The sequence below is a fragment of the Natator depressus genome, chromosome 2 (assembly GCF_965152275.1).
Source record: "Natator depressus isolate rNatDep1 chromosome 2, rNatDep2.hap1, whole genome shotgun sequence".
Classification (NCBI taxonomy): domain Eukaryota; kingdom Metazoa; phylum Chordata; order Testudines; family Cheloniidae; genus Natator; species Natator depressus.
Window position 1 is genome coordinate 223,421,555 of NC_134235.1, and position 16,233 is coordinate 223,437,787.

Genomic DNA, 16,233 nt, shown 5'->3' on the forward strand with positions numbered 1-16,233 from the left:
TTCCACACCTAGTCATGCCTGATCAGAGCCACCCTTTCCAGCCCCCCTTTCTTTTAGGCCCCCTGAGGATTCAGCGTCCATCAGTTTTCTGAACAAAGCGTCGTATTTTTTCCAAATCTTTTTAGAATGCCATAGTTTTAGACTCCCCGAAGATACAGCGTCCATCAGTTTTCTGAATGAAGCATCAAACTCTTCCCAAATACTAGAATATGGGGGATCTTTGTCAGTCCTTAGTTTTTTATTCACAACCCCTAGAGTGCCTGCTCTGGGTTTGTGAATGTGTGTGTTTCTGCACACATTCAGAGCCCCTAGAGTGCCTACTCCGGGTTTGTGAATGTGGACGTTTTCGCTCACAGTTTTCTCAGGGCTTGGTGCGGCGGTGGCCACTGAGGAACTGGAGTTGTGTTTGCATGGTTGCAATACCTTGGCATCGCAGGTGTTTTCAATCCTTGGTTTTTTATTCACAATCCCTAGAGCGCCTGTTCCGGGTTTGTGAATGTGGGCGTTTTCGCTCACAGTTTTCTCAGGGCTTGGCGTGGCGGTGGCCGCTGAGGAACTGGAGTTGTCTTTGCATGGATGTTTTTTACCAGAGTGTTTTGTTTTGTCCTTGGGTTTGACGTAAATGAGGTTTGGACTGGGCTGATGCTTCATCTGCACTCTTGTGCTGTTTTGCGTTGATAAAGGTCTCAAAGCAGATTCCTGGTTCTTTGGTGGTTCTCGAGGAGGGGTCCTTGTAGCTCCCACTACAGCCTTGTCAGAAGGGCTGCATATGCCTGCTTGGGGCAGGAGGGGGGAAAAAAAGCATTTTACAAAAATGTAACTTTGCCAGCTTTCTCACCCACACCTATGTATGTACTTAAAATACAAAACCTCATAAATTAACCAGACTAATAAGCAAAATATATTTACCCGGCTTCATCCATCCATCTGTCACTGATACTTGTGAATTTTTCTTTTCAATTGTCTCTTTCCTTTTTCTTTTGAGCATTTTTACCCGCTCAAGTTTTGACCGTGCTGTAAAGCAAACAACATTCTAATAAAACACATGAAACTGTCTAGTAAACTTTAAAATAAAATAATATCCATTAGAGTGTTTTTTCTATTTAAAAAAGTCATAGCTTTAAAACAAAATAATCCATTTCAGGCTGTACAACAATCACAGGTTTTGAGTTTATTTCTACCACTTTGAAAACAACCCCCACAAATATTTTTTTTTAAATACATCTCATTTTGCAAAGTAAAAACCCTGCTAATTGGAAACACACCATCACCATCAGTTTGTAGACATATACTTTTTAAAAACCGCCTATGTTTTACACACACACACACACACACACACACACACACACACAGAGTTTAAAACACTGTTTGCAACAAAATACTTTTCAATAAACCCACATGCTTTTAAAAAGATCCCTGGTTGTTCTGGCCCCCGCCCTGCCCCAGCCATGTGTGCTTGGGGTCTTTGGGGTAAGAAAAACAAGCCAAAATGTTAGTTAGTATTAGCTCCCAAATCCCTATTCAACCTATGTAATACCTGAAGTTATTAAGCACAACTACAGTTAAAAATGGTTTTTATCTTGGCCTGGTGATGAACTGCAACTTAAAGTTACTGGCTCCATGCTAAACAGATCACACTGCAATACAGATATGCACCATTATTTACTAAGATAGCATGGCCAAAAAATGGCATTATATAATATATATATATTTTCAGAGTTAAAAAAAAAAACCAGGGAACATACCTCCACTTGCAGCCCAGCAGCAATTCAAGAGAGTTTCTGTTGAAAGAGACAGTCTCCAAGCTACCTGAGGTTTTTTTTTTTTTTTTTTTTTACACCATCCTAACTCTTTTGTTTCAAAATAGTTAGCAGGTTGATTGGATCACCCCTCCCTAGCATTCCCTTTTGTGATCGGGGGTGGGGAATAAGTTTTTCTGCACAATTGGGCTGCTTTTCTTTTTTTTTCTTTTTTAAGTTCAAATACTTTGTTCCCCCCACCCTGTAGGGCCTTCTTACAGTAACCATTTCAAGTGAGGGGCCCTTTGCAGATATCAATGAATGTCTTGGGGCTTGTTTTTGTTTTTAAAAACATGTTCTTTCATGCTTAAAGTTTGGTGGGACGGGGGGTGATTTCTAGAAAAAGTGCCCCGTGGCCTTCAACCAACTCCTGGGCCATATTTAGACTGGCCTATAGCGTTCCACCAACTCCAGGGGTTATATTTAAACTGCCCAATAGCATCTGCAAACTCCTGAGGTTTTATTTCATTTCATATTAATCAGAACTCACCATCCTCACCCACCCACCTCCCTTACTATGGGTGCACCCCCATCAAAATTAACCCTATGGCAACAAGGGTGAGTAATCACAGTCACCCTGGCTATTCAGTGAGGGGGGGGGTGGTTAAACCCGTTCAGTTCAACAGAATAAGTCAACTCTATTGTACTCAACCACATGTCTGAACCATCCCCGTTTGTTTTATTGTAAACACATTTTTAGGGTATTTTTCCCCCTCCCACAACATACATTTCAGCTTTTTTTTTTTTTTGCTGTAAATGGGTCTCTCTTACACAAAAGACACAAGAGCTAGGTTCTCACAAACAATTTTTTTTTATTTAAAAGACATACAGCTCCTTCAAAACAAACCAAGATGCTCCATTAAAAAAAGAAAGAAAGAAAAAAAGACTTTAAGCTCCCTTAAGGGCCAGAGACCTTTTAACAGAAATACAAATAGTCACAAAGCCCTTTTCAATAGATTTTTTTTTTAAATTTACAGCTACCAAGTTTTATATCGCATGTTTGGCACCTCACCATTTTCTAACTTAATCCTTTTAGATTTCTTACAAATAGCCTTTTTCTTAAGCAGGGTTCTGTAACTTTTTGTGCGGACCAGACGGTCAATATAACGCTCTAAGCAGGCATCTTCCGGTTTGGTCATTTTCTTTAAAACATGGTCAGGGTCTCCACTGAATTGCACAGCATTTATCAAGGTCACCCCTTGTGCTAAATGTTCTTGGGTTAGGCATAGACATTGCATAGCATAACCTATGGCAATCACAGTGTTTAATAAGCTTTCCAAACACAGCTCAGCACACAGGCCCCGGAGCTTGCAGTTTATATCCACTGAAGTCCAAGTCACACAGTCATGGTGCCGCTGGCCTGGTGCATCTATGACACAGCCCTCACAATCTTCAAAAAGCTTTTCCCTAAGACAGTGATTAAGAACAGAATAAACAGCAATGCGTACAATAGTCCGCATGACTTTGTTACGCTCACGACGTGGCACTGGCTCAGTCAGTTCCATGCCAAGCCTCCTCCTAAACTCCTCATAGCCGTCATCCTCGGAGTCCTCTTCAACATTTTGTATTGGCGTTGAGCAAAAACAAGATGGGCCCGGTTCATCTTCGCTGCTTGGTGCAACGCTGTCCAGAGTCTCCGGGTCCTCTAGAAAGGCATCATTGAGCTGTTGAGAGATTTTTTTCAAAAAAGAAACAGCGTAAGCACCCCACTGCTCGGTTTTTGATTTACACAATCCCTGGTTCCTAGCCCCGTTACAACCCCATCCCGACCGTCACTTCTTAAGCATTCATTTACCTGAGCGTTCATCTTGTCCACTAGTGACTTCCCCGAGCTGCGATCACCTTCCTCCTCCCGAGGGGTGGCCAACAAGAGGCCATCACGCTCATCGTGGGGCCCCACAAGCGGCTGGGTTTCAGGGTCCGGGGTATCCATCAATGGCTGGGCCAAAGGGCTCCCCTCAATTGCCCCCTCCTCCTCCTCGGAACTGTCGCTGATGTAGCGCTTTCTCCGCGGTTTGTTGAAGGCCCTCGGGGCTAAAACAAAGTCCGAAGTTCTCACGGGGGTGGTGAAGGAGTCCATGTTTCCACGATTTCTAAAACACGCGCTCTTGGTAAAAGACAGCCTCTTCTGCCCGACGCTGGGCCTTATGGGGTGATGGTGCTGCGCTCTGATTGGCAGAGGGGTCATACGCCCCTCTTCTGGGTGGTTCACCCCATCCCAGAACCTGCCCTATTTTGGTCAAATCTGCTCTCGGGCCGGCCTGATTGGTAGAGGTTGGTGGGAGGAGTTGTTAGAGGGGTCACACGAATCATTTCCGGACGGGTCACCCCGCCCCCGGAACTCATCCTAATTGGTCAAATCTCCTCTTGGTCCTATCGGAACAAAACCCCTCCTGATTGGTAGCGGGGTGGGGGGAGGAGTTGTTAGAGGGGTCACAAGACCCACTTCCAGAGAGGACACCCCCACCCCGGAACTCGCCCTGATTGGTCAAAGCTCCTCTCTGGGAGGTCCTATGGGGCAAAACCCATCCTGATTGGTAGCGGGGGGGGGGGAGGAGTTGTTAGAGGGGTCACAAGACCCACTTCCGGAGAGGACACCCCGCTCCGGAACTCGCCCTGATTGGTCAAAGCTCCTCTTGGGGGGGAAGTCCTACGGGGCGAAACCCATCCTGATTGGTAGAGGGCAGTGGGAGGAGTTGTTAGAGGGTTCACATGACATACCTTGCTTCCGGTCACGTGGCAGCCTTGACCCTGGAAGTAATACCCCATGGGGCAGGACTTCCGGTGGGGGGGGGGGGGCCAGAGGCCAAGGGGTGGGGTTAAAGGGGTCAAGGGGTGGGGTGGGTGTCACATGACACACCTTGCTTCCGGTCATGTGGCAGCCTTGACCCCGGAAGTAATAACCCATGGGGCGGGACTTCCGGTGGGTGGGGCTAAGAGGTCAAGGGGCGGGGCTGAGGGGTCAAGGGGGCGGGGCTAATGGGTCAAGGGGCGGGGTCAGGGTTTGATTGATGGTAGGGCCCTTATACTACTACTATCTTCCTATTACGGTCAGTTATGCAGCTGATATGGAAGGGCTCCATGCAGAATATTACAATTTGAAATTTACCTAGGCTTTTCCAAATAACACTTAATGCTTTGGTACAGCTATGGACCAGAAAAGAGACTCCATTATGACATAATTTTGACAAAATCCTTTCAGAGAGGTGACCACAAGAGAATATTTTATACTGTAGCCAAGTCCATAGGGGAACTCTGAATGAATTGGCCACAGTATTAAATTGTACTCTGCCTTGGTACTTACACTCTCTGGCCATTAGCACTGATTGGCAACCACATGGCAATGATTCCCTGTTCACCTGGACTTGCCTTTGAAGATTAAGGTTAAACCCTACCCAGCGGAAGAGCAATATCATCTACAAAAATGGGGAACGTGCACATAGCATATAGTAAAGACAACATCATTATGGCACATATGAAAAGGAGCCATAAGTGTATGAATGCCATCTTATCCTTTAAAAGAGTTCAGGAAATGCAAAGAAACACAGTGTTAATTCTTAGGACACCAAAAAGGAGTTACAGCTGCTAGCCCAAAGAGCAATGAAGAGGAGCAGCTACTGCAGTTGAAATGGCCAATTGTGTTTTTGCCCCTCACCATTTAAAAAAAAAAAGCTCCCCAGCTTTGGTAGCTGTCTCTGTCCACTACTTTTACCTCATATATCAAATTCCATTTGATTCAGCATTCAGGGACTGGTTTTGTTCTGTCTTTGAATTTAGCCAAATATTTTCAAGGAGAGTCAGGCTCTTAAGTGCCTTAGTCACCCTTGAAAATGAGACTTAGGGCTTGCTTGCACCAACATTTAGTTTGTGGCAAGCTGGGGTGTGAATCTATCCCCACTAGCCTGCCATGCCCTGTCCATGTAGATCTAGCTCAGTGGTGGGCAACCTAAGGCCCGTCAGGGTAATCCGCTGGTGGGCCGTGAGACAGGTTGTTTACACTGACCATCTGCAGGCATGGCCACCCGCAGCTCTCAGTGGCCACAGTTCACTGTTCCCAACCAATGGGAGCTGCGGGAAGCAGCATCCAGCATGTCCCTGTGGCCTGCACCACTTCCCGCAGTTCCCATTGGCTGGGAATGACGAACCACGGCCACTGCGAGCTGCAGGCAGCTGTGCCTGTGGACAGTCAATGTAAACAAACTGTCTCACAGCCCGCCCGTGAATTACCCTGATGGGCTGCATACGGGCTGCTGGTTGCCCACCACTGATCTAGCTGATGCCCACTGTAAGCTAGTTAGTGCACTTTAATCTACTCACATTTCAAAGCAGGGTACATCAAAGAGCACTGATGTACTATTAGTGCATGTCAGCAGGGTCCACCCGGACAGTTAGTGTGCATGCGGCAGGTTAGTGCAGGGTACATTCACACCCTAGCTCGCCGCAAAGGTTGGTGTAGACAAGCTCTTAGAATCCTAAGTCAGTGAGACATTGCAATGCTGAGCAGAGCAACACCTTAAAAAATCCACTGAATGCATCCGATGAAGTGAGCTGTAGCTCACGAAAGCTTATGCTCAAATAAATTTGTTAGTCTCTAAGGTGCCACTAGTACTCCTTTTCTTTCTTAAATCTGGGGTGTTCTGCTCTCTGGGCCTCAGTTTTCTATTTGTAAAATGTGGATAACAGCATTTCTCTACCTTCTGAATAAATACAGTAAAGACTGTTAGGCACTCAGATACTACAGTAATGGGGACCCTATACATATCTCAGAAAGATAGATTTTACTGACGTTCTCGAAATCAGCAACCCACTGCATTGACATTTTGAAAATATCCCACAGCTCATTCCTTTTGAAGAAGCTGGGGAGAGAAAAAGGCAAGTGAGGTTTAATGGCAAAACATTGTTGCTAATGAGACTTGAATCAAATTACTGCAGTCATTGCCAGGACTATGACGAGGTTCATAAGGTAGGTAGTTTTAAAAATAAAAAAGATGTGTCACAATGACAGATAAGTATTATTTGAAAAAATGACAATCCCTACTTTCCCACCCATATGAGAAGATTTTATATATGGGTAGTTTTGAATCTGATGCATACAAGTCACAAAAGAACACATTATTATTATATGTAAGTCCCTACTTAATTTGCGATATTGCAGAAATTGCGGTTCCAACAATATTAGGCTTCCACCGCAATTTTGGTTGCAGTTAGCTTACTTCGCACAGTCCAAAATTTTGCATACATTTTTAGATTTGCAACAAACCCTTTTTCTCCCATTAGTACAGTAGAATCCCATTTATCCATGCTGATAGCAGCTGGGGCTGGGACTGTCAGCCCTGCGTGGCTGGGGCTGTCAGCCCCCTGTACGGTGGGGCACCCACTGTCAGCCCTGTGCATTAACTACTGTAATATAGTTGCAGCAAACTGTCTGGTTATCAGAAAAATTTGCATGCATAACATAATACTTGAGTGTTTATATTGTTCCAGCAAATTTTTCTTAAACAAATAGGTCTTTTCTGGCTTGTCCAAATTACAGCAATTTACTAAAGATCCATTATTACTTTTCCATGATTTTCCATGTCTTGGCCGCAACTCAGCTGCAATTATTTGACAATCATCCCACAATTCAAATAGGGCCTTAATTATATGTATTATATATATTGTAACAGTGCCTATAAGGTGCTAGTTGTTATATAACCATGAAGGTCCTTTTCCCAGGAAAGACACAAACCAAATACAGGGATACAAAAGGGACAATGACTGACACATTTTGTTAGTTTGTTTCTGAAGGACTTTCTCTTTTGTCGGCGATGCTGCAGAAAGGGATGCTTGGGAATGGTTTGAATGATGCAGAGGAAAGATTTTGCAAATCTTTGGGACTTTGTACAATACACAGATTCACAGAGTTTAAGACCAGAAGGGACCATTATATCATCTAATATGACCTCCTGTACATCACAAGCCAATACATTTCACCCAGTTACCCCTGTATTGAGCCATGAACTTTTGTTTGATTAAAGTCACGGAAGAAAGTACAGAGTTTATAATTCCCAATGAGTTTACAGTCTGAAAACAGTCACACAAGAGACAAAATGCACTATCTTACCGAAGACTTTATATTTTAAAAATTATTATTAACTTATTTCATCGAGAGAACTGCAGAAGAAGTGAGTTTTCAGGAATGACTTAGAGTGAGACAAGGGAGGTGGCTTGGCAAACTGAGACAGGAAGGGCATTCCATGTGCTTGAAGACCAGACAGGGAGGAGACAATGCAGCCTCAAAACTGGCATCTGTGGCAGAGGGGTAGGTCAGTGCAGGATGCAACAGGATCAGAGCTGCAAGACAGAGAGAGCAGTGCCTTTCAGGCAAGGACAAGAAGTTTAAATTGGAAGAAATGGGCTAAATAGAGTCAGTGAAGCGATGCAAAAGGGTGGAAGGATAAAGATCAACAGGTGAGGAAGATAATTTTAGCAGCCCAACTGGACTGAATGGGAATGATGTGAATATGAGAATGTTAGATGGGGTGGGATCTGAGTTACCCAGGAAAGAATTTTCTGTAGTATCTGGCTGGTGAATCTTGCCCATATGCTCAGGGTTTAGCTGATCGCCATATTTGGGGTCGGGAAGGAATTTTCCTCCAGGGCAGATTGGAAGAGGCCCTGGAGATTTTTCGCCTTCCTCTGTAGCATGGGGCACAGGTCACTTGCTGGAGGATTCTCTGCTCCTTGAAATCTTTAAACCATGAGTTGAGGACTTCAATAGCTCAGACATAGGTCAGGGGTTTGTTACAGGAGTAGGTGGGTGAGATTATGTGGCCTGCATTGTGCAGGAGGTCAGACTAGATGATCATTATGGTCCCTTCTGACCTTAGTATCTATGAATCAGGGTGGCTGGATTCAGTGAGAATAGGCTTGTAATTTTAGAGTACAAACTTCAGTAAATAGACAATTTCAGTAGTTCATTACATTTACAATTCTAGGATTGTTGCTATGTAGCAACATTAGATTCATTTGCTTAGGGTACCATCGCATATCAACTTTTTCTCTCATCATTCTACCAAATTGAAATTGATGTGTTTCATAAAGCATCTATATTGACTAAAAGCTAACTACAATTTATCTCTAGGTTTTCTATAAACCAAGACCAACCTTATCATACCAGGGCTATCAGACCTGAACTAGGATTATATGCTTGGTCAATGAGTTTTTTCATTGCCCCAGATGACCTACATTTCTAAATGACTGTACTGAACCATCAACATTATTTAAAGCTGTAAAATATTTAGGACTTACATAATTTTTTCCATCTCCAAAACACTGTACAATATAAACTAATGTACATATACATCAAAATGTGCTGCCCAGTGCCAGTGGCAACATAAAGAGAGAAAAGCCAGTAGGTACAATGAAACCTAAAGTGCTACATTTTCAAAATTGACTAGCTCTGCTATATTTATAAAATGTGCATAAATTCTGACCAGTACCTGATTCTGCACAGTGAAGGTATGGAGTATTGCATGCATAAGCACAGGTGAAATGTCAACATTGGAGCAATAGTTAACAAGAGTAAACAGGATGACATGGGTAACTTTAGGCTGGTTAGCATGACACTGGCAAAATCATGGAAAAGCTGCAGCAGTCATTAAAGAAATAAAGGATGGAAGCAAAATTAATGGCACTCAAGATGGTTTTATGTAAATTAGGTCTTGACAAAGAAAATTGATGCTATTTTTGATGAGATTACAAGCTTGGTTGATAAAGATAACTATTGACCTACTATACTTAAGATTTCTTTAAGGTCTTTGATTTAGCACACGGCGTTCTGATTTAAAAATTTAGAACTATACAAAATCAATGTAGGACACATTAAATAGATTAAAAATAGATAACTGATGGATCTCAAAAAGTAATGTTGATGTGGAATCTGTTCTTTAACCCAATGCTATTCAGTATATTTATTAATGAACAGCAGCTGTCAAATTATTCTTGTTTCAGAGCAGGAGAAAGACTTGAAAGGCGAACAGGTCCTCATAGCTAAGTTCTCCATTAGTAGGATGAGGACCATGCTTAAGCCCATTTCTCCTTAGAAACATCCTATCCCCCTACTTTTTTTTTACCCTTTGCCCTTCTGAGTATGGACGCAGTCTGTAGAGCAACTGAGATTTATTATTGCTCAGTGTAGAGGACTGTGAAATGAAGTGAAGTCAGTAGCAGGCTTTTTATTAATTTCAGTGGGCTTTGGATAAGGCCCCCCACTCCTTAAACTTACTAACACTCATGTGTAGCCTCCAACCACAGCTGTTCTGTAGTACAACAGTCTTGTGCATCCTTGTGACTGGGTGTACCAATCCTGCACTAGAGAGGCAAGGGTTAATGAACTGCTCTGGGCCCATGAGGCCACGCCCCATGGTCCCTACTGGGCATGCTCCTAGTGGAGAGAACATTCAAAAGGGAGCAGCTCAGCTCAGTCTGGGCCAACTGAGGAGGAGAGCAGTTGTATACAGCAGCCTTCTGCTGGGAAGCCACCGGGACTCCCAGCTGCAGAGGTCGAACCTCCTAGCTGCACAGCAGGAAGCCACTGTGGGAACTGAAGGGGACAACTTGCTGTTGCCAGCAGAGGAGCCTCCAGAGACAAACCAAAGGGAACACAAGCAGGACCCCATGTCCAACCCCAGAGACAACGCCAGAGGGACTGGAACGAGAGTGGGAAATGACCGTGGGAATGCTTTTGGGGGTATTGGGACCTGACCCTTGTGTCAGGGTCCATTGTTTTGAAGGACCCTGGGTCAGAACCCAGTGGAGTAAGGTGGGCCCAGGTTCTGCTACCCTCCCCACTGTCACTAGCAGCCGCCGCAACCCCAAAGTGTAGCTATTAGGAGATGCGGCTACTAGGTGCACCACTAGGCAACTCTTCCCCTGAACTGTAGCTTCTAGGCAGAGCAGACTTTGGACTCTCACTGTTAGGCATTATATCCTGGAGCATCACTGTCAGCCCAGAGCACTCAACCAGCCCCCTGACAACCTTGCTGTGAACTGTGTAAGGACTTGAAAACTTAAGGCCTCTGTGTGAAAACTTAAAATGTTGGTATTTGTGAGAGTGAAACTGTAGCATTGGCTAAAGCTAAGCCTTGTGCAGATCCAAGCCGCCAGGTCTCCAGCGCTCTGTCAGGAGTGTTGAAATCCACATGGCTGTATGGAAGCACTCCAAAAGCCATGTCTGATGATGGAGGAGGTGTGCTCAGAGAATTAAACATCACACTCGTGATATATGTTTATATTAATTGCCAATCTGATAGTTGCACTATATAATCCATGACTAAAACTAGGAAGCCTGTGTGTAAATAGAGGGAGATTTTATATATATACCCCTAGGCATGAAAAAATAAATCAGAAATACAATGGTGATCATGCACCCTGCTCTGAGCCTGTGGCATGAAAGTAAGAGGCTCGTAAATTACCATTTAGTTAAGTAGACAGGGGAACACTACAACTTCTATTGTGAGATTGCAGTCAGCACTTTATATTGAACTACTGTATTAAAAAATGTTTGTGTACCTCACAGTGTGACTTTTTTAGGGGGCCAGTAGGACTAGTTTTGAAAGGCCACAGAACATGTGGTGGCAAAAGTTCCCAGATTGGAGTAGAGAACCCCACACGGAAAGGAGACAGATTTCTGCCCTTCTGTAGTGTTTCACTGATTATAACCATGTTAATGATTTTTTCCCCTGTAGGGACAGAAATACAAAACCATGTTATAACGTGTTCAAGACCCATGTATCTACTATTGTTAAAACCTGTTTCCCAAACATAGTAATAACACGTTTTCTCTCATAGGCAAGTAAAAAATGTTAGAACATGGAGGGATTATAATTTTTTTTTTTTACAGCCATTTTTAAGCCTGCTTACTTTGATAGGAGTGAAGGGATTTTTGTTACAAGAAATGCAAGGAGCTCACTCTGGGTTTTCTTCCATCAAAGTTGTTGCTTTTGTTTTATACAAATACATAGCGGCAGAACCTCGGCTGGTGCAAACTGTTATAGTTCCAGTTGACTTCAGAGGATCAACTGCAATTTATACCACCTGAGTATCTGCCCCATATAGTACAGATTTATCCTAAGAGGATTGTCAGTTGGGTTCGGGAGAACAAATTACATAGATTGGAGTTCCATTTGAACAGGCCAACGGGGGACCATGGATATGTTTGCACCAGTCCTGGACCAACTTCTGAGCCTGCCTACCAAATACTGAGCCTGCCTGCAGGAAAATTCTCACTGATTTCAGCAGGGATTGGGTAAACTCATGGGGACCTAGTTCTGCAGCCTGTAGTCACATGGAGTACCACTTACTTCTGTGAGTAATCGGATTGAAATCACCAGAAGTATAGCAGTAGAAGTCATGACTAGAGATGTCAGGCATTTTGATTTTGGGAAGAAGTGTAGAGATTTAATACTTATCATAGGATTCTATATGATGCCAAAAATAGTGGTGTTTCACTTTAGTTACATAGGACACACGCATCATATTATGTGAGAGATTTGGCTTGCCTCAAGTAAAAAGGGATATAAGTTTTAGCCTTCTACCTTCGGGATGTTCAAATGTTCATGTATCATAATACAATGTGCACTTATCTATAAACACCTAACTCTCTTTCTGTATCACTCGAAAGAAAGAAAGATTTGTCTTCTGACAGCGCCAGTTATAAACCCACAGGACCCATTGCCATAATACCAGGAGCAAGATAAAAAAATCAAGCATGTAGGAGTGGGTATTGCAGGGCGGGAGAGGAGTGGGATTAAAAGTATAATCCTCCTGCATTGCAAACAACATGAACACCCTGGTTAGCAGCCAGTGCTCTCCAGTCACCCAGCTCTGAGGGCTGCTGCTGGCCAGATGCTCAGCTATGAAGGCTGCCACCAGCAGCAGTGCAGAAGAAAGACTGACATGGTATGGTAATGGGACTCACAGGATCCCAGTCCCACTTCAGGGCTCTATCGCCTACCTTTTTTTTCATCTGCCCCATTTTTCTGACCCTCACCCTGGCTTTGCGTCCTGGGCGGCTGCCCCACTTGCCCCACTCTGGTTACAGCCCTGGACCTAGTTGTGAATTGTTTTATATAGGCTCCAACTTGGGTTCTTCTGAAACTACATACAAAGAGCCTACTTATAATAGAGCTTCTTCATATACTCTATTTCTGCATGAAAGCTCAGAAAAATGAACAGTTCTGCACTGATAGGTATATGTGATCTTGATAATGAACTGCATAGCATTGCCTTGCATGCATGGATATTGATACACAGGCTCAACTATGACTGTGCATACAGAGATATTTTATAGCTCTTTGCACGTTAGAATAAATATACATATTTCCCAGGACAGCAAGTATTGTAGCTGTTAGAGATGGAAAGTTACAATGTGCAAAAAATAAAAAAAATAAAAACCACCCAAAAACAAAAGCCACAAAACCATCTTAAGTTATAAAAATCTTGTATTCAAATTTGTTTAAAATTAGCTAATAACATTTCATCTTCTCAGACTAGACAAGCAATGGAAAGTTGTCAGATTTCTACTTGTGCTTAGCAATCTTTAGCCGTTCAGGATACAGCCTGAATCACCTAATTATTTTTTCCAGACTCTCTCATTCAAGTAACACAAGAAAAATTCCCAGTGAATAAAAAATGGCATATACTTAAAGAAATGACATGCAAAACAGTTGAGTCAGGTAGGTCAGTAGTTTCTCTCATAATCAGCTGCAGTTAGTGACTCAGACAAAAATCCTTCTTTGCCCCATACTTGAGTCCAACAGTATCACTTCAAAGAGACATCCTCTGCTCAGCCTCTAGTGACCAAGAGATGCAGTCCCAAGTCGTTAGTATGGTCCAGCCCAACTGACAGCCCACCAGCCTGATCAGAGGGTCTGTCTTTTGGAAGGCTATCTTCAGTGAATGGACAATAAAATGGCACGTAGTTTTTAAACACAACTTTATGCCACTGAATTTGCTTGTACTGACAAATTTGCTGGCCCTGATGCACTTTTGTGTGGCTAGCAGAGGTTGATACTATTGTTTTTTAGAAGAAGAAAATAAATGGATGGAGAAATGGGTCTGGAAAATTTTTTAAAAACCAGCCCTGCAAATTCTCAGCAGCTATCACAGCTCACACAATATGGTTCTGAATTTCAATTCACTATAAACAAGCAGCCTCGCTCCAAGTGTGCCATCAGTTTTAATGTCATGTCATCCAATCAAAGTGGAATGTGTTCAGGGAATCTGAAAACACTTTTCCATTCACACGATAGCCAGAGTTTGTTTTTTGTTTTTGTATTTTCTTCCATTAAACTTTGCTTTTATGTTTCTATATAGCTGATAATAAGATTACAATATAGTTCATAGTTTTGCCAAGTATCTCTTTCAACATCATGGACACTTCATACATGTTTTTGAAGTACAAGGTAGAAATCAGCAGCAAACCACCTTCTCTAGTAATGGTATTTCTTTTGCAATAAATAGGTGCAATCATATTCTTTTAATGAACATATATTAAAAATGGAACTGTCACCTTAAAAAAAAAAATCACACTTTGGATACAAATACTGAGCTTGATCCTCAGTTGGTGAAAATCGCCATAGCTCCATGAATTTGCACCAACTGAGGGTCTTACTCAGTGTGCTTACTCTAGTTAAAATAACACCTAATATTAATACAATGACAGACAAACAGAATTTTCTACAGTTTCAGTTTGAGATTGGTTGAGATTGTCAAAACTGACAAGGGGATTTTAACCGTATAACTCCCAATCATTTCAAATGTGATTATAAAACCACAGAAAATGGCAGAGAAATTCAAAGGCAGGTCTAATATCAGATGCCACTTTAAACTGTTTTTTTTAAAACTAACTAGACTTCAAGCTGATGGCATTTGAAGAGTCCATTTATCTACAAACTATGACACAGTCCTCACATGTGGACCCCTGAGCCTGTACACTCAGTTCTAGATCTGAGCCTATATCCATATTCTCTGAAGAGACGATCAAAGACTTAGCAATCAAGGATTTACTCCATATTTTAATTTCTCAGGATCAGATCTCCCCCTTCCTAAAGTAAAATCCCATGTAGAGTTGTCTTTGAACTATTTACTCTAGTGGGAGGTATTTGGAGAGCCAGGGATTTTGTAGACCTTGGCCCCTCCCAATTCTGTAGATCTTGGAGAGTCACTAGGAAGAGCTAAGAGCCATGGATGACTAAAGCCATGACTGCTGTTCTATTCACCCCTACTCCTGCAGGAGCTGGGCTGCCTTTCTTTGGCAGTAGCTGCTTGGAGGAGACTCAGGGAGGCAATGTTACCTCCTTCCTGGAATTTCACATGGAAATCAGAGCAGAGGGAGTGGTACAGCAGTGATGAAACTACCTCCTCTTTGCACTGATGGGGACAATCATTGCACATGGTGCATCCTTTTTGTTCATTTCACCAGTGGATGATCCTGGACTCAATTTTGCAAATAACACAAAGGTCTAAGCCCCTTTGATTATTAATCATGCTTTCTTACTAAATAAACATAAAGGAGGAAACGCAGTCCTTACCAACTTAAGTTTTTCTCTGACAAGAGAAAGGATGGTCTTGTGGTTAAGCCCTGTCAAGTTTCCTCCCCCACTCTGAACGTTAGGGTACAGATGTGGGGACCTGCATGAAAACCTCCTAAGCTTATCTTTACCAGCTTAGGTCAAAAACTTCCCCAAGGTACAAAATATTCCACCCTTTGTCCTTGGATTGGCCGCTACCACCACCAAACAAATACTGGTTACTGGGGAAGAGCTGTTTGGAAACGTCTTTCCCCCCAAAATACTTCCCAAAACCTTGCACCCCACTTCCTGGACAAGGTTTGGTAAAAAAGCCTTACCAATTTGCCTAGGTGACTACAGACCCAGACCCTTGGATCTTAAGAACAATGAACAATCCTCCCAACACTTGCACCCCCCCCCCTTTCCTGGGAAATGTTGGATAAAAAGCCTCACCAATTTGCATAGGTGACCACAGACCCAAACCCTTGGATCTGAGAACGATGAAAAAGCATTCAGTTTTCTTACAAGAAGACTTTTAATAGAAATAGGAGTAAATAGAAGTAAAGAAATCCCCTCTGTAAAATCAGGATGGTAGATACCTTACAGGGTAATTAGATTCAAAACATAGAGAATCCCTCTAGGCAAAACCTTAAGTTACAAAAAAGATACACAGACAGAAATAGTTATTCTATTCAGCACAATTCTTTTCTCAGCCATTTAAAGAAATCATAATCTAACACATACCTAGCTAGATTACTTACTAAAAGTTCTAAGACTCCATTCCTGGTCTATCCCCGGCAAAAGCAGCATATGGACAGACAGAGACCCTTTGTTTCTCTCCCTCCTCCCAGCTTTTGAAAGTATCTTGTCTCCTCATTGGT

The 16,233-nt window shown here is 42.8% G+C and overlaps 1 long non-coding RNA gene across 2 annotated transcripts in view; it reads right to left on the reverse strand.

The window, feature by feature from the left end:
- The window catches only part of LOC141981754 (uncharacterized), an 83,979-nt gene that overhangs the window by 14,191 nt on the left and 53,555 nt on the right, over nucleotides 1–16,233 (reverse strand). Inside the window, exon 5 of one of the 2 annotated variants that reach the window (XR_012637900.1) lies at nucleotides 927–1,014. The exons of the other annotated variant lie outside the window; for it this stretch is intronic. This is a non-coding gene — a long non-coding RNA (uncharacterized LOC141981754). Of the gene's footprint in view, nucleotides 1–926; nucleotides 1,015–16,233 lie in introns of those variants that run through there. 2 annotated transcript variants of the gene reach the window in all.